This window comes from Trichosurus vulpecula, chromosome 8 (assembly GCF_011100635.1).
Source record: "Trichosurus vulpecula isolate mTriVul1 chromosome 8, mTriVul1.pri, whole genome shotgun sequence".
NCBI lineage: Eukaryota > Metazoa > Chordata > Mammalia > Diprotodontia > Phalangeridae > Trichosurus > Trichosurus vulpecula.
In genome coordinates, this window is record NC_050580.1 from 17,107,826 (window position 1) to 17,127,975 (window position 20,150).

Sequence of the window (20,150 nt, forward strand, 5' to 3'; positions counted from 1 at the left end):
AGGGAATTTAGAATTCATCTGTTCCAAAGTCTTTCATTTACAGCACAGGAAAAGGTAACATGAAGTAGAAGTGAGTTGCTCAAGTTTCTGAGTACTAAGAAAAGTTTAGGTGTTCTGGTTGCCCTCTAAGTTGTAGAGCAGATGCCAGTTGTTACTAGTACATGGAGTTAAGTCAATGAAATTGCATGTCAAGAAGAAGAAGATGAAGAAGCAGAAGAAGAAGCAGAAGAAGAAGAAGCAGAAGAAGCAGAAGAAGCAGAAGCAGAAGAAGAAGAAGCAGAAGAAGCAGAAGAAGCAGAAGCAGAAGAAGAAGAAGAAGAAGAAGAAGAAGAAGAAGAAGAAGAAGAAGAAGAAGAAGAAGAAGGAGGAGGAGGAGGAGGAGGAGGAGGAGAAGGAGAAGGAGAAGAAGGAGAAGGAGAAAAACAAGAAGAAAAACAAGAACAAGAACAAGAAGAACAAGAAGAATCCTTTATACAATGCTTATAAATGAGCATATATTTTCAAAATATCATTTTATTTGATCCACACGAAAACCCTTGGAGATAGGTATTATTATTTCCTCCATTTAACAGAGGAGGATATTGAAGGAAACAGAGGTTAAGTGACTTCCCCAGGATCACACAGACATAAGGGCCTGAGGCAGGATTTGAACTCAGGTTTTTCTGACTCCAGGTCTGAATCTTCTTACTCTTAACGCTATGGTCATACTGTTTTACAACAGAACAAATATTTTCTCTGTGCCCTATCATGAGTATTTAATAGGTTACTTCTCCTTGCCCATTCTCCTATCCTCCCCCAATATGTATAAAATACAGTTTGAAGTAAATAGGATCCCAAATGCTTTACTTAGCACATGCTATCTCCTCATCTATAGTCATGTAGGTAAATGAAATATCTGTAGCTAATTTGTTTTGGTTTAGATTTACAGATCTGTACCCTTCTCCCTTATCTTGGAACAAAGATGAAGTTTTAGAAATGATTAATGAGACATTGTTCTCTGGCCAAATGTCAGGGGATTTACAAACATGGACCATGAAATTATCCTAAGCTTTAATTACTTATCTGCTCAAGTTACAAAGCCTTGGGAGAATTGCCCATTCACTCTTAATAACATTCCTTCTACTTCCCATCTCATCTTGTCATTGATTTCAATGAGCGACAACAAGAATGAATCTGAACATTTTCTCTGCTGTGAATTAACTATTGTAAGGAAAACTAATTTAATTGGTATTTCTATCATTCTCGGTGAGGGGCAGGATTGTCCAGCACTTACATTATTGACGTGTGAATTAAGGTCCTAAACCTATTCAGACACTATTAACCATTCATGTGACTGTCATGTATTCATATCTTGTTTCCCTTTTCCATCTATTTAGACTATATATTTTTTCAACTGCTGCATTTCAAAGCAAGGAAGATATAAATAGCCCTCTTAGGATTCATTGAGAACATGGAGTTGTGTTTTTGGATATAGCGTTTCATGGTGGCTACCGCCTTTCTGTTGTATTTAATATAGACTCTCATGCCCCCAGAAATCAGCAATCTGGAGCTGGAGGGGCTACGTGACTTTCCAACTGTTGAGACAGGTCTCACACTGAACTATATTCACTCCTATTTAGGCATCTATCTCAAACCTGCTCTGTAACTGGCATAAACCTTACTTTATTGTGACTTTTTCCCTCATTCAGTTATTTCTGTCAGTTATTGCTTCAAAACTAACCTCTGAATGACTTGTCTATTAGGCTATAGCATTATATGTTATGGTATGACGTGACATGATATGATATATGTGTGTATTTATGTATATATACATGTGTATACACACCTATAAATATGTGTATATATACACACATGCATATATACATGTGTGTATATATACGTGTATATATGTGTACATATGTACGTATGTATACATAGGCATGTGTATATAATTAAAAGAATGGTTGGATGAACATTACGTATACATCAAGAACTAGGCTAAGTATGGAGAAAATATTTCATGTTCCAAACTTCAATTTCACAACATTCAATTGTTTATTTAAAAAATCCTGTAACGAGTATAGGTGACTGTTTTCCACATCAACATAACATATATAAATGAGGTTGGCTCTATTTGCTAGTCAACTATAAGGTTTTGACCATTATTTTTCAGTGTCTGATCTCTCAGTTACAATTCCCTGGGTGATTTCAGCAATTACACTGGACAGATATTTCAGTTTTTGTCATTTTTGTCCTTTGGCATATACACACTATGGAAAGGTTATGACACTGCATATCACTGCCAAAATTGTATTCCTAACGTATAGATCTGACTGCACTATTGCTCTGATCAAGATTCTTCAATAATTTATTGTAATTCTAGGAAAAGTGTGCAATCCTCAGATGGTATTTATAATTTTCACAATCTATCTGTTGTCTTCTTTTCCAGCTTGATTTCATAGTTGTTTCCTTCACACATAGTGCTCTAGTAGAAATTGCCTACTAATCAGCCCTCCCCATTCAAGGCATTCTATCTCTTACCTTTGTATGAATCATCCCCCAAGTCTGAAATGCATTCTCTCTTCATTGCTATCTCTTTGATGCCCTTGCTGACTTCAGAGCTCAGCTCTGGGGTTACCTGGCCCTTAGAAAAGGTCTTATCCAAGACCTTCCCTGATTTCTGTAGTTAGTCTTCACTCCTTCTTGCACTTCCTTTGTAGTATTTTGCACATACTTGATATTTATCTATGTACACATTTTAAGTTCTGAAGAATGTAAGATCTTTTAGGTCAGTCTGTTCTATTACCCAGCATCTAACACAGTGTTCTTCTCTACATCATAGATGATCAATTAATTGAAATGAATTCTGTTAATTCAGGTGATTGAGGGAGACCAGTAAGTTATTTGGGATATCTCACCTCTAATCCCAGGTTTTCCTCAATTTATTTGCCTATCATGTGAAAGGCACTTTAATAGGCACTGGGGAGAGTAAGATAAAAATAAGTCATTCCCAACATCAAGGAGAGATAAAGAACCTCTAAAACACTCTTCTTTATTCTCTTCCCATTCAAAGCAGTTGGTGAGTTTTAGACCAGTAGACTTGGAGGAAAGCAGAGAGAAACATTGTACCCCTCCTTTATCTCCTCCAGATGAAACTTTAGCCTCTCTTTGGGGTCCAAAACCAGAAAGCCTTTTTGCCTGGTAATTCCAGATGATGAAGGTTTCTCCTTCATATGATCTCATGGGCCTTTATGCTCCTCACATTCCTTTATGTTATAGTTTATAGAATATTATGAATCAATAGTGTCATATGATGTCCAAAAGAGCTAAAGTACCTTCAGGGTGCATTTAGGAACAGAGCTGCTTGGAAGGAGGAGGTGATCTATCCTGGCCAGACCACATCTGGAGGAATTTATTCTAACCTACCCTGTCCTATTCTATCCTATCTTATCTTATTCTATTCTATTCTGTTCTATTCCATTCTCATACCTATTTTATTTAATTCATTTGATTCAATTCCACTGGATTCTATTTAAGAAGGAAGGATATTATTAATCTGGAGGCCATCCAGAGAAAAATAAGCAAAATGATGAGGGATATTTTGTCCAGGTCATATGAAAACTGGTTGAAGGAATTGGAGAAGTTCAACCTAGAAAAGAGAAGGTTATAAGAATCAAAGGGAACATGCTATCTGTATTCTAATACTTCTAGGGCAGTTAGGTGGCACAGTGGACAGAGGGTTGGGCCAGTAGTTAGAAAGATTAATTTATGTGAGTTCAAACATGGCTTCAGATACTTTTTAGTTATGTGACCCTGGGCAAGTTACTTAACCCTGTTTACCTCAGTTCTTCATCTGTGAAAAAGTGCTAGAGAAGGAAATACCTAACCACCCTATTATCTTTGTCAAGAAAACCCAACATAGGGTTGCAAAGAGTGAAACACGACCGAACGATAAAATACTTCAAGGGCTACCATCCTGAATAAGTATTAGTTAAACTTCGTCCCTTCCCGCAAATTTGGGTGCTAAGGGGAGAACCAGGAATAAGGAGTAGATGACTGAAAGATTTAGGACTAATGTAAAAAGAACTGAATTCCAAACACTTAGAATTGTTTATAAAAGGAATGGCAGTGGTGAAGCGTCCGTCCTTGGAGACTGTTAAGCAGAAGCAGGTTCCTACTTGTCAAGTATGTTATACATAAGCGCAGGCTGTATTATATTTCTCCCTACTCAATAAACTCCAGTGTTTTTCTATGGCCTCCAGGGGTAAATACTAAATGCTGTTTGGCACTCAAAGTCCTTCAGCCCGTACATATCTTACCAGTCTTTTTACACTTTACTGGACAAAACTACATCCTTCAGCTGGGCAATATTAGCAACATTAGCCTCCGGCCTGTTCCACAAAAATGACAATCCATCTCTGAGCTTTGGGCATTTTCTCTGTGCATACAACATTCTCCTTCCTCCACTACAAGTACTGACCTTTCTGACTGCCTTTAAGTCCCAACTAAAACCCCATCTTCCACAGGAAGCCTTTTTCCACCCCTCTTCATTCCTGTGACTTCTCTCTGTTAATTATTTCCTATTTGTCCCGTTGTCTCCCCCATTAGATTGCAAGGTCCTTGAGGGAGGGGATTCTTCATCTCTTTTTTCATTTGCAATGCTAAGCACAGTGCCTGGAACATGGTAGGTGCTTAACAAATGTTTATTAATTGATGTTATGAGGGAGGATTACTTTTGATTATGGATTATTGTCAATAGCTTCATAGGTCTCTTCCAACTTCCACAGTCTGTAATTCTATTTGTGTGTTAATGTCTCAGTATAGAGAAAGCCACTTTATGGCATTTTTGTATCTCTCTTCCCACAACTCCAATTTCCTACCTTTCCCCCACCCAATCCAATATAGCAAACATTTAAGGGTAGTTAGGTGGTGCAATGGATAGAGTACCAGACCATGAATCAGGAAGACCAAAGTTTAAATCCAGCCTTAGACACTTACTAGCTGTGTAACCCCGGGCAAGTCACTTCACCCTACATACCTCAGTTTCCTCATCTGTAAAATATGCTGGAGAAGGAAATGGAAAACCACTTCTGGATCTTTGCCAAGAAAACCTCATTTAGGGTCAAGAAGAATTATTGTGTCTGAAAAGACTGAATGACAACAAAAAGTAGAATGGATTATCTCAGAGGCTGGTAGAAGTTGCTCACAATAGGTCTTTAAGTAGATGCTGGATGTTTATTTTCCCGGGTGTGTTCAAATGATTCTTTTATGGGCATGCTTCACTGATATCCCTTCTGTTATTCTAGATTGGCCTCCCCCTTAGTAGAAATATTTGAAGAAAGGCCAGATGGCCATATTGCAGATTCATATTCAGGTATCACTTAAATTTTGAAGCCTCTATGACAGATTGCAAATGTCTTGCTTCTATATGACTTTGGACAGCACTCTGGACAGCACTTTCCTCGGACATAAAATGAAGAGGTTCTAGGTGGTCTATAATATTCCTGAACTCTAAAACCTAGGATATATGCCTTCTCTTAAAACTGAATATCATGAGATACAAAGAATTAATTAATGACACCTACTTCCCAACTATTGCTTTCTCCAACTCCCTCAAATGTCTAAATGGAAAATAAATAATGCCCACCTAGAAATCCAATTCCTTCCTTAACAATTCAGTTCCTTTTGAAACCAGACCAGCAAATGCTAGGGAGGAGAGCTCAGGAAATCCTTAGCCTCTCTTTACTTCACCTAGCACATTCATTCAGTGTTTAGAATAACCTCCATTAAGTGGGAAGCAGCCTTCTTCATTATATCCAGTCCATTAGCATCATCTTCATCATCATTATTTCTTGGGGTTCAGCAATACTTCATTAAATCCACTTAACAAAAAATATTTAGCCCTGTCCTATTCAATATATATCGACTTTGTTCCAGTTCTTTGTCATTAGAAAAAGGACAATTATCAATATTTGGGTGTGAATCAGACCTTTCTTTCTGTTTTAAAGTACTTTGGTACATTGCCTAGCAGTGAAATTTCTGAGTTTTGCCACTTTAGTCAGTTTCTTTCCATAATTCCTAAATATTTTCCAAAATGTTGGGACTCATTGAAAGTGTTACCAATAGTGTGAAGTGTAACTTTCAGTACATTGATTAATTCCACATGATTGTTGTCAGTTTGCAGAATGTGAACTGAAACTGCAGAGCTATTTTGATTTGTATTTCTTATATTTTTAGGGATACAGAAGATGTAGCAAAAATATTAACAACAATTCCCTACAGAAATTTCTGTTTAAGTTAAATGTAACTATTAGTTGTTCTTTATATGTGACATTATATTTCCTACACTTTGCATAGTTTTTTCTCTATATATGAAATGTTACTTAAGAAGATAAGAAGTGGAAGATCTGCCAACAAGAATGGATTAAAAAACCCACTAACTTAATCGTTAATTCTACAAGGTCATTGCTAAACCTTGGGTGTCTAAGAACATTCTCTTCGCTAGAGAAAGATAGCGACCCAAACATTACTCGCCCTGAAAGGACAATTGATATGTAAGTGTGAAAGCCAAGGACCTATGAATTTTCTTCAAAAGGCCAAAGCATATATGAGCAGGTGTTCACATCAGGTGAAGAGGCCATATTGTGTGTGTAGTGGGAGTGGGGTGAGTAGGTAGGCCAAAGACTCCAGCAACAAGAACACAGGCCTTTCTTGGTTTTTGCTGTAACTCATCATCCCATTTTATTCTCAGCAAGTCTGGTATAGTTCATCACTCCTGTGATGGTTTTACTCCTTGTGATATATGGGCACACTAAAACAAACATTTGAACCTCCATGAGAAAGAGCCGCCACACGGGGAGCCTTGTTTACAACCCAAATGCTACTGCTCATTATTCTGCGGCTCCTTGGACAATTATGTAACTGGTTTCATTGCTTTGCCTAACGAGCCCAGAATGTGGGAGTGGATAGAAAAATGACTTCTTAAGTGAATGCGGCTTCTTCAAAGGGCAACAGGATGATGCAGCAGTCTCATTAGCAGAGCCAAGATTTCCAGGCCTGACTCATTCCTGAACTCTAAGGGCTGCTTCCAGTAGTCAAAGCAAAAAGTCGAATTAAGGCAATAATTCAATAAATTCAGGAAAAAACCCACATGTGACTAGCTGATTTTATTTTATTTTATTGATTTATTTTTGCTTCAACTAACCAGAGGCAGCTCCTTACTTAAGAGGTGAAGTAAGTAAATGTGTCTTTTGCCTGACTGCATTCAATCATTGCCCTAATTCAACATTTTTGCTTTGACTATATAAGCTTGGCCTTGGAGTTCCAGAGAGAGTCTGGGGCTATAAATCTTAGAAAACTGCTAATGAGACTGTTGTGTCATCTCATTTCCCTCTTCCAACCATAGCCCACCTTATGTCAGTGTTCTAGCACCCAACATTCACTATTTCTATGAGACAGTAGCATCCTCAACTTACATTTGAGAGAATTTAGCATTTTCCTTCTGAGGAGGCACACTTGGTTGAAAGGCCAAAAATGTAGCTTGACTAAATGATTATGGTTGCCCCTAAGACCAGAAGGCACTTGGGTGACAGATTCTTGTGCTAGCTTTGAAAAAGAAGTTGAGAGGCAGAATAGGATTTTCCCCCTCTTTTTTCCTTGAGAGATCCTGAGGTACCACTCAATTCATCGGCAGCTGTGCTATGGCCTAAACTGTTGGCTAGCTGCATGTTCTCGCCAGTGATAGCAAACATGTACTTAGTGCTTTAAGGTTTACAAGGATCTCTATAAACAGCATATCATGTGATCCTGACAGCAACCCTCTGAAGTAGGCACCATTATCTCCACCTTATAATCCAACATCTGTGGAACCCTAAGTGGAAGCTCTCTGGTCAGTAATTTCCCAAAATGAAGTCTGGATGGGGGCCTAATGATCCAAAGAGATGATGACTTCTCAGTGGCCCCTTAAGATTCGGCCTGTTCCACGTAACTCCTTAGCCTGGGAGTTCTTTTCCATAGAGTGCAAGGAAAAGTGAAATAAGATAGAGTGACAGAAAATGGGGAAAGGGTTCATGACTAAGGTGTCATCTGAGCTGAGACTCAAGAGAAGATAAAGATGCTACAAGGCAGACATGAGGAGAAAGTATCTTACAGGTAAAAAGATGGGTTGGTGCCGCAGCACAGGAAAAGGAGATGGTATACTGAGCTTAGGGAAGATGTAGCAGTCCATTTTCACTGGAACATGGAGTTTGTGAATGACAGGGGTAAGGCTAGAGAGATAGATGGTTTAAGAGGTTTGAATTTTAACAGAGGGACTCTGTAACTAGAAAGAAATATCAGGGATCTATTCCCTGTCCTGTTAATCCTGAAGGAGAAGCTTTAGAGACTTGCCCAGAATCCTTCAAGGCTTCTTTTCTAAAGACTATTTTCACTCCCTTTGGAAATGGAAGAAAAAAATCTAAGTTTCCATTCAATGGAGGCTAATTATAGAATACATCCTTACTTACTTGTCCTAACAGAGATCCCTGTGCCTATGTGAGTACCCAAACCTGGCAGAGCATTAGTCAGTCATCAGGTCCTCCTGTACTTTATTTCCCAAGGCCAATATCAGTCTATCCTAGCATCTGCTTTTACAGAGAATACAGTATCATTGGGAGTGCTGGGTTTGAATTCAAGGGACTTAGGTTTAAATTCAGACTATCCCTTACCAGCTGCATGAATTTGAGCAAGGTGTTGGCCCATTCTGGGCTTCATTTTGCTCTTCTTTGACTTGAGGGGATTGTTCTAGTAGATATGTCTATACCACTTGATGCTCAAATATCTGATGACCTGCTAGTCAACATAACAAGTAGCCCATAGGGAATAAACCTTGGACAAAGAGCAAAGACACATTTATTTCTAGGATCTTGGTAGTAGGGTGGGACAGGGAAGACCAACATGCTCCTTTCAAGAAAAAAATCCCATTTCTAATACACAGGATCAAATGAGGTCTAGTTAAAGCCTCAACATTAGGGCAGCAATGTTTCATAAATGCAGGCATAAACTGTTCATTTAATTTTCTTTCCATATTTATGAAAGGAATGCACTGAAATCAGAAACTAATAATGACACATTTAGAAATAAATGGATATGAAGCTAACAACATGCCTGAATAGAGTTATTTTTACGAAACTAACTTTGCCTCAGGATCATCCTTCATAAGAACAACTGTAGCCTTTCTCTGGAACCTTCCCAAATTAGGGGAACTAAAGGAAACAACAAATAAATGAATGGATAGGTAGATAGATAAATAAATGCTGCATGCTGATGAACAGGGAGTGATATGTGTATTTCCATTCATGTCAGATGAAGCTGGAAAATAACTTTTTTTTTAATTTAAAAGGTACTAGAATTGATTTCCGAACTTCAATTTTGAAAATTTGCCTCTCAAATGCTTATGATAAACATTATGAAGCACATCATCATACTACCTGATGGAATAATTAATTATTTTGCTGGAACCATGATCATATGCACTATTCCAAGTTCTTTAAAATCTGTATGCAACACTTTGTTCAATTTCTCCCTCCCTCCTTCCCTATTTCTCTTTCTTTCTTTTTCCTTTCTTTCTTCCTCCCTTTCTCTTCCTTCCTCCCTTTCCTCCTTCCTTCCTTCCCTTCCTTTCTCATTCCCAAAATATCCTGTCTTACTACAACTACTACTGCTACTACTACTACTACTACTACTACTACTACACACACCCCAAATGTAAGTGTTCAGTTGTATTCAGTTGTGCTGCCTTATAAGAATTAATCTCCTGTGTCTAGCACAGTGTGTGAAATTACCTTTTTGTTGGGAGCAATATCTAATATACCAAGTGAGAAGATCCAAAAGATATAAACCCACTTGACAGGGCTGGATCTTAGAAGACAGAATTTGATGAGGATAAATATAAGGTCTTGTGCTATGAATAAAAGTATCAAGAAGATAGCTAGGAAGACATTTGTATGAAATAGATCTGGGGTGATAGGAAGCACAAGGAGAGTATGTCAATGGCATCATACGGCAACTAAGAAAACTAAGAGTTTTAAAATTGAGAGAGGTAGGATGTCACAGACTATGTAGGTTATAGCCTCTCACAACCTAGTCTGCTCTGCATACAACATCAAAATCTTGCATAATTTTCTAGGCACTGAAGTTTAGGACGAGTGTTATTAAGTGGAAAAGGAAGAAAGTAGAGATATTGAAAAGCCTCATATTTATGTTTTATAAAGACTAGTTAAATGACCTATAGTTTGGACAATAGAAGGCTTTGGTGGTGAGGGAACAGGGAAAGGGAGTGATCAGGATGGTGTTTCTCTTCAAGGATTTGCTAAGCAAATGACAGATCTGCCTTGTTCTTCTTTGTCACAGAGGAAAAATTAGGAGAAATCACGTTTGGTGTGCAGGATAGGGAGGAGGCAGTGATAGAGACAAGCAGATTTAGATTTGACATAAGGAAAAGCTTCCTGACAATTAGTTGGTGTTGTTAATTTTTCCATTATGTCTGACTCTTTATGACCCCAGTTTGTATTTTCTTGGTAAAGATACAAGAGAGGCTTGCCATTTTTTTTCTCCAGCTCATTTACAAATCAGAAAAAAAAATGAGGCAAACAGGGGAAGTGACTTGCCCAGGTCATACAGATAGTCAGCCTGTGAGCTCAGATTTGAACTAGTAAAAGTAAGTCTTCCTGATTCTAAGCCCAGTGCTTTATTCACTGCACCACCTAGGTACCCCCTAACCATTAGAGCTAGCCCATAGAGAACTGAGTAATGAGGCAGTGTCTCTACTCATCGGAAGTCTTAATGGTAAGTTTGAATGACCACTAGTTAGGGACACTGACAACTATCCTTCACTAGTGAGGCATAAGGTAGATAGGTGGCACAATGAATAGAGTGGTGGACTGGGGAGTCTACAAGTTCTGAGCTCAAATCCTGACTCAGAGAATTATTTAAAAAATAACTGACTGACTTTGGGCAAATAATAACCTCTGTCTACCTCACTTTGTTCATCTGTGAAGTGGTGAAAATAATTTCATCTGCATGAAAGGGTTGTTGCAAAGATCAAATGCGATAGGAAATGTAAAGTGTTTTGCAAACATATAAACATTGTGTAGATGCTAGCTAGTTAGCTACAATATTTTAAGGGCTTTTTATTTGGTCATTGGATGGTTGAGATGGACAGCAATGTCCCTTCCAGTTTTTAAGGCTCTGTCATTCTTTGCTATGGGCGTAGCTATGTGGAGCTCATTTTTTTTTTCCTCCCTTGAAACAGGCTTATTCTTTTCCAATGCCCAAATTACTGAATATAGATTGCGTTGATGCACTAACAGCTTGCTTCTTCCATCCACTTGCAGCTGCATTTCTGTAGGGGCGAGGTGGCACTCTCCATTCCCTCTGAAGTGAAGTATTGAGATCTGGCCTCTCTGGATCGTGGTGGTGGGTTATGGAGAACCTTTCACCAGCTTCTTACTACAAAGTGTTTTCTCATTGTTTACTGCTTCTTCCAAGCCTCAGTCCCACAAGTTTGGACAGTTACTGTTACCATTTTTTAAAAAAATAATGAAACAAATGCCTAAAGAAAGTGACTCATTAATGGATCTCCAGGCATGGGGTGGGTGGGAAATAAAACCAAGGATGAATCAGTTTTTTCCCCAGACAATCTGTTCTGAGTCTTCCTTCTTTCCTTTGCAATTACTTTAAAGGAAGACAATCTCCATATGCATTTGCAGCCTTTGCTGATCAGAGAGGCAGCAATGAAAGAGTACATCTTTTATACTGTTTATAGACATGTCTTTAAAGGTGCTTGTCAAATGCCTTCTAAAACATTTCTGACACTTAGAGAAAGAGCCAATGGGTGGTACCCCAAGATGTACGAACTGATTGACTTTAGTGCCACTGGGCACAGTGTGTTAGTATGTGTGTTGGGGGAGAGGAAGGATGGCTAGAGTACTGGACACAGAGTTAGGAAGCTCTGGTTGGAATGGGCACCTTGGCGACTTGGCTAGAAAGCTGTACTTGTCTTCAGGAAGAATGGAGTTAAATTCCCACCCCGATCATTACTGCCAGATTTAGATCCTGAGCAAATTACAGCATTTATTTTTTTCAGCTGCATCTATAAAATGGGAATAATATTCCCACTTAAACTCACAGGGTTTTTGTGAGGATCAAATGAGCTAATGTGTGTTAAACATTTTGCAAAACTTAAAGCACTATATGTATGTAAGCTGTTATTGTTCTGTTTCAGATATGTACCATCTGTGTGACCCTGGGCAAGTCACAACCCATCTTGCACCTCATTTCTTCACCTTTAAAATGATGTTAATAATATTGACATCTCTTTGCTCATGTGATAGTTATAAAACACAATGTGATATTTGTAGTCCTTTTAAAACTTAAAAGCTAACATCAATGTGGATAATTCTTTGGGTTCACAATGAAAGGTTTTATCTCATCTGGATGCCACTGGATGGAAGCCACTAGAGAATCATTCATACTCACTGGGGAATCTTCTAGACTTTGCATTTGCCAACTATCTTTTGAGTTTCTGGAACTTAATAAACATAAGTTGATAAGGGAAACTCGAGTGAATTTAAGTCCTAGAAATAATAGAACTATACTGAGAAGAAACGTACGCAAATCTATCCACCATGAGGAAGAAAATCAAGTTAATTGCCCATAAAGAGACAATGTGATTAACAACAGAGCTCAAACTTAGGTTATGTGATATATGCATGTCTCGTAAAACTCTGAAGAAGAAGGTAACATAGATATTATTATCCTTATTTTACAGATGAGTAAACTGAGGCTTGGAGAGGTTGTTACCTCCCCAAAGTCAAAGAAGTATTACATATATATGACAGATTTATATAGCACTTTGTTTTTCAATTTTTTATTGTGTATATATATATATATATAAAATTATATCTAAGTATATATAAATATATACAAACACAAACACACACACACACACATATATATACACACATATATTTGTATGCACACATGAATGTACATACGTAAGTATATACACACATAAATATGCATATATCTAGATAAATGTGGGTGTATAATCAACTTACCTTGACCTCAAGTGCATTTTGAAGTGAGTGCATTTACTATTCCCATTTTTCTAAAACAAGTTAGGTTAGGTGACCTATCCAGAATCCTACATATAGCAAATATCTAAGGTAGTATAAAAATATTTCACATTTATATAGCACTTTAGGTTTTCTAAAACCAACACATATGTACACAAAATTATTTGTACACATATCATTCTTCTTTGAACCTCACAACCCTTTGTGCTAGGTGACATCATTATCTCCGTTTTATAGATGAGGAAAGAAAGGGTGGCAGAGGTTAAGTGACTGCCCATGCTTCAATATTCTGAGAATCTTTAATTATTTCACCAACACGTTCCTTCCTTTTGCTGTTGCACGTCAGTCTCCAGGTCTGAGGACACAGTCTTTGAAGGAACTTGACGTCAGGAAAAAAAAAATCTCTCACACATTGACCATCTGTCTGGTGATGAAGGTCACCAAAAATGAAGGAGGCTGTTGAACTAGATAAAGATTTCCACCTCTGAATCCTGTAATTTATTCAGCTCGTTCCTGGGAAAAAGGTGCCCATGGTCTCATGCCAAATCTTTACTTGAAGCCTTTCCAAATGGGAGAACTCGCCAGGTTTGTGCTATAATAGCAGATACTTGCAGACTCAGGGTAAATTCTACATTGGGATGGGACATTGAAAAGAAGATCTTAGATGAGAATTAAGATATCTTATTCAGAATCTTTCAAAGAATTTTATTAAATAACAACATTCTGATATTATTGACATGTGTGTTTTAGTTTTTTTTGAAGGTGCCAACCTACATCCGAGCTAATAGCTTTAGAGAATGAGAATAGATCATTTTTACCAACCTGAAGAGTTATAACTAGGCAGAAGAAAGAAGTAGATGGGATGGAAAGAAAAGCAACCATAGAACTAACCTAGAACCAGCCTGTTAAGTTATGAAACATTTAAACAAACAGGAAAAGATTGGGAGATCAAGGATCTAAAAGGAGAGGATCTGAAAATGTGAAGAGGACAAATAAAGAAGAGAGAAAAAAGAGGGAGAGGAAAGAAAAGAAGAGCCATATGGGCAAAGAGAGTGAGAGGAATGAAGAACAGAGTGACAGACTCCCAATTTGGTAAGAAAAACAGAGTCCAAAGAATACAGAGAAAAACCAAGAGATAACAAACAAGGACATGGATAATAGGAAGACTGAGACAGATGATGTAAATGAGAGAGGAATAAAAGTTAGGGGAAGAGAGAGAATAATTTCTAGTATTTCTATAGGAATTTGCTGTTATCTTATTTGATTTTCTCAACAACGCTATGGGGTAGGTACCATTATTATCTTCATTTTACACATAGGGAAACTGAACCTGAGAGAAATTAAGAGACTTCCCCAAAGTCACAAAGTTACTAAGTGCTAAAAACAAGATTTGAATTCAATTCCGATGCACTGTCCATTGTACCACCTAGTTGATCTATGGACATTTCAAAGAGAGGCACCCTTGTAAAGGACAGACTGATATAATTGAACACATGAGACATTCAGAAAACTCACCTGAAATTGGTAATTGCTATAAATATGTTTTATGTCGAATTTTAAAATGTGAAAATGCCTTATGGGTAAACTTAGAATTACAGTCTCAGAGAGCTAGAAGGGAACTCAAAGGCAATTGATCAAAGCCATATCTAACAAGATTACACTTATCCATCCATCCCCAGAATAATCCTCCATTTTTTGCTCATAAACTGTGCCCAGCAGGCAGGCCTAATACCAAATACTTTGAAACACTGAAGGAGGGAGAGTTAACCCATTCAGCTGGGACAGCTCCTTCCAATTTGGGACCTCCACACACTGCTTGATCAATCAACAAATACTTAGGAAATACTTCTTTTATTCTAGGCTCTGGGGATGCACAGAAAAATAACCTCTAAGGAGTTTACATTCTAATGATGGAGAAGTGTAATTGTATAGCTACAAACAAAATACAGAAATTCCCCCAGGTCACAGAGCTAGTCCAAGTCTGAGATGGGATTGGACCCAAATTTTTTTTTTTCTTAATGCAAGCCTGGCACAATCCACTGAGCGGTCCTGCCTCTATAGAAATGTCAGTTATTAAAATGTGATTAATAAAATGACATTCCTACACCATTGGCTCTCTTCTAGTTATTTCACATGTCATTTTCTTAGTCTCACCCCTAGTTCCTAAAGCAGCCCAGAGTACATATCATCTTTCTGATTTTTCACATTTCCCTCTGTTAGTTACAGTATTTCATACACTGAGTGCAGGTTTCTCAGATAGGCAATACGTGTTATGTTTGTTGAATGTATACATTAAGAATGTACAGGGTGATTTCAGGTCATGTTCATTTTAGTATCTAGTAGTTAGAACTGGCTTGTCTCTATGGAACAGGCCAGATATATTGAAGCCTAGACATAGGCAACTGGAATAACATTTCTCCTTCTACCTCTCAAGCAGAAGCTCTCTCCTCTCTCTCTGGACAATTCCCATCAGGATTCCAGCTCTGCTGAGTAAAGGTTCTTCATAAAATCTGACTGGCTAAACAGCCTTCTCTGAGAACCTAAGAGATTGCCCAGCCCTGGGGATTGTAGGGCATCTTGATGAGAATCCAGCCACTCTAGCCTCAGTGGATGCAAGGACACACATTTCAGGCAGTTCTGTCAGTTAACTGGAAGTGTAGGCAGCCCCCAGGGCAGCGACTGATGATTAAAAATTAGTGGGGCACCACACACTGGGCTGTTTTGCTCTAACAATGAGAACTATAACAATGACTCTAGAGAGACATCTGATGAGAACAAACAGTAACTTTAACCTCAGAAAGAACCTGTCTTGTTCCCCAAATACTGATTTAAGGAGCATGTAAGTGACATTGATATAATGCTTCAAGGTTTACTAAATGCTTTTATCTGCTATCTTAACAGCTCCCCAGAGTCTCCAAGATAATTAATACAAGGATGAAGAATTGGGTGTGTACCCATCATTTCCTTGCTGTAGGGAAATTCTAGGAGAGAAAACTCCCTCTACCAAGCTGGTAAGCACTTTGTCTGAAATTTATAGTTTTAAACCAGAACATTGGCCACAGTAACAGCAGTACCGTAAGGATGATCAACTGTGAAAAATTTAGCAACTCTGATCAATACAGTGATGTGTGATAATTTTAAAGAATCCACCATGAAAAATACTACCCAGCTGCAAACAACCGATGAACTCTGAAGGCAGATTGAAGCCTGCTTTTTAAAAACTGTTTTTATTGTTTTGTTTTGTTTGTGTTTTCTTATACAACATGGCTCACATAGAAATATATGTTGTATGCCATCACATGTATAATTGAAATCAAATTGCTTGCCTTCTTAAGGCGGGAGGAAGGGAATTTGAAACAGAAAACAACAAAAAATAGCGATTATTAATTTTTACATGTCAATTGGGAAATATTTAATGAAATAAATTTTTTAGTTTGATATATATTGTTTCCCTCCAATTACATATTAAAACAGTTTTTAACATTTTTTTCTGTTTTAAGTTGCAAGTTTTATCCCTCCCTCCCTTCCCTGAGATGGTACGCAATCACAAGTAGGTTACAGATGTGCAATCATTTAAAATATTCCCATATTCCTCATTTTGTGCAAGAAGACTCAGATAAAAGAAAAAGAATGAAAGAAAGTTAAAACAGCAAGCTTCAGTCTGTATTCCAACAACTTCAGATATTTCTATGGAGGCAGATAGTTTGCTTCATCATGAGCCCTTTCAGCTTGTCCTTGATCATTGTATTGCTGAGAATAACTGTCATTCATAGTTTTTCCTCATATAATATGGCTGTTACTATGTAGAATGTTCTCTGGTTCTGCTCACTTCACTTTGCATCAGTTCACTTAAGTCTTCAGATTTTTCCAAAATTATCCTGCTTGTCATTTCTTATAGAAAAATAATATTCCACTACAATCACATGCATATCTTGTTTATCCATTCCCCAATTGATGGGCATCCCTTCACTTTCCAATCTTAGCCACTACAAAAAGAGCTGCTATAAATATTTGTACAAATAGGTCCTTTCCCACTTGTTTATGTCAATATTATTTTAGTTTTATTTTATTTTATTTACTTACAAATTAATTTATTCTTAATTTCAACATTCATTTCCATAAGTTTTAAATTTTCTCCCCCTTTCTCCTCTCCCCCCTCCACAAGACAGTATGCAACATGATATAGGCTCTACATTTACATTCTTATTGAACATATTTTCACATTAGTGGTATTGTATAGAAGAATAAGAACATATGAGGGGAACAAAGAGGAAAAAAAACAAAAAAAAGCGAATAGTATGCTTTTATCTGCATTCAGGCTCCATATTTCTTTGTCTGGATATGGATAACATTTTCCATCAATGATGGGGTACATTCTCTGGCAATCCCCGTGGATGATCCCACTGGAGCTGGCCATTAATGTCCAAATAACCTAGTCTAGCCCTCCTGCCACTTCTCACCCTTGATCCTATCAAAATATCTATACCCAAATCTGTTACCTTTAAACTAGCCTTGTAGTTGTTCTTGTTATGTTTGTTCTTCCTTCCCTAAGAGGACCATTACATCAGGGAAATGATGACATGACTTGCAGTTGACTTTGATTTGAGTGAGGGAGGCCTGTGTAAGGTCACCAGCCTCACTTTCTTCCCCAGAACCATCTGGGTCCAGTGGCTTGATATTCACCAAGAAGAGCCTAGCCCTCCATTGCCTGTCATCTCCAGGTACCCTTCAGCTATTTCCCACCATTAATCGCATTCCTGGAGTTTGACCTCACCCCAATCCCGCAGTCACCTCAGTCCCATCAACATCCTCCCTAAACCCCACCTCCCATCACCCCAGATTACTTGACCAACCTAGATCCCTCCCACAATCTTTCTGTATATGTTTTATCTTGCCTTCATGGAAGTGCTCAGATTCAATCTAGCTGAGACTCAATCTACCTAAGATTGTTCTGGCCCACTTGTCAATGCAAGTGTCATAAATAGTGAGATTTCTTAAGAGTCTACCCAATATGGAGAATCTTTAATAAACTTTGTTTTTCTTTGGCTGTAAGAAGGCTTGTGTTGAATTCATTTGGCAGGACCTGGCATGACATGTCAGTATTTTGGGGTCCCAAGCACCTCTAAGCCCCTAAAACCCTCAAAATTTTAAACCTCAACATCATAAGACTTTTGGAGTTGTTTTAGGTCCTTGCATTGCTGAGAAGAGCTAAGTCGATCAAAATCAGTCATTGCACAATGTGGCTGTTACCATGTACAATGTTCTCCTGTTTCTGCTCACTTCACTCAGCATCGGTTCATATAAGTCTTTCTAGGATTTTCACCATTTCTTATAGCATAATTGTATCCCATTACATTCATATTCAAAACTTGTTCATCCATTCCCCAATTGATGGACATCCCCTCAATTTCTAGCTCTTGGCCATCACAAAAAGAGCTGCTAAAATATTTTTATACATACTTGTCCCCTTGGCATTTGTATGATATCTTTGGGATACAGCCCTAGATGCCATTTTGCTGGGCAAAAAGTGTTTCAACAATCTGGCTGGCAGCTGCTGTGGGGCGTGTAAAATCAACAACAACCAGCTCACAGAACACTGCAAAAGCCCAAGTTCTTTTGATCTGCTTTACTAAGGAAAGCAACATTAAGGGGTTAACAAGCTTACTTTAATTCAGCATATAAATACCATTCACTTAGTTCAGGGGAAAAAACCAACACCCTGAATTTCAGAGCAAATACAAACAAATTACACCTTGTCTGATTCAAATCCCAATTCATAGTTACCAGAGTTTAACAAAGTCCTAACACCCAGTTTACAAGCTGGAAGGATCTTAGCTACAGCTGTCCGGAGTCTCCACATCAGCAAGCCACCAAGAGTGACAGCCTTCCACTCATGAATTCTGCCTTCATAATATAAAAAGGTATGCACATTTTTGTAGCCCTTTTGGGATAGTTCCAAATTACTCTGCAGAATGGTTGGATCAGTTCACAATTCCACCAGCAATGCATTAGTTTTCCAATTTTCCCAAATCTTCTCAAGTATTCGTAATTTCCCTGTCTTGTCATGTTAGCCAATCTGATAGGTGTGATGTGGTACCCAGGAGTTGTTTTGATTTTCATTTCTCTAATCAAAAATGATTTAGAACATTTGTTCGTATGACTGTAGATACTTTTTTTTTTTTTTCCCCTGAAAACTGCCTGTTCGTATTTATCAATTGGGGAATAACTTGTATGCTTATAAATTTGACTCAGTTTTCTATATATTTTAGAAATGAGGCCTTTATCAGAGACATTGGTTGGAAAAATTATTTTCCAGTTTTCTGTTTCCCTCCTAATCGTGGTTGCCTTGGTGGAGTTTGTGCAAAATATTTTCAATTTAATGTAATAAAAAAATTATCTACTTTGCATTTAAAAATGTTCTCTAATTTTTGTGTGGTCATAAATTCCTCCATTCTCCATAAATCTGACAGGTAAGCTATTCTTTGCTCTCCTAATTTGCTTATAGCATCAGCCTTTATTTCTAAACCATGTACCCATTTTGACTTTATTTTGAAATATGGTGTAAGATGTTGGTTTAAGACCAGTTTCTGCCATAGTCTATTCCAGTTTTCCCAGCAGTTTTTGTAAAATAGTGAGTTCTTTCCTTTTTTTTTTTTGCAAACTTTATTTAATTTATTTAATATATTTAGTTTTCAGCATTGGTTCTCACAAGAGTTTGAATTATGAATTTTCTTCCCATTTCTACCCTCCCGCCCACTCCAAGATGGCATATATTCTGGTTGCCCTGTTCCCCAGTCAGCCCTCCCATCTGTCACCCCACATCCCCCTTTCCCTTCTTCTCTTGTAGGGCAAGATAAATTTCTACGCCCCATTGCCTGTGTATCTGTTTCAACAATCTGGCTAGTAGCTGCTGTGGGGGTGTAAGATCCACCAAAAGCCAGCACCATAAAGCTGCCAGCACGCTGCAAAAGCACAGATATTTTTGATCTACTTTAATAAGGAAAGCAAGGTTAAAGGGGGTGACAAGCTTACTTTAATTCAGCATATAAATACCAT

The 20,150-nt window shown here is 37.9% G+C and overlaps 1 protein-coding gene across 1 annotated transcript in view; it reads right to left on the reverse strand.

Annotated features, from left to right (window-relative positions):
• PCDH15 (protocadherin related 15) overlaps positions 1–20,150 on the reverse strand; it is a 1,035,697-nt gene that overhangs the window by 999,793 nt on the left and 15,754 nt on the right. The gene's annotated exons all lie outside the window — the stretch shown is intronic.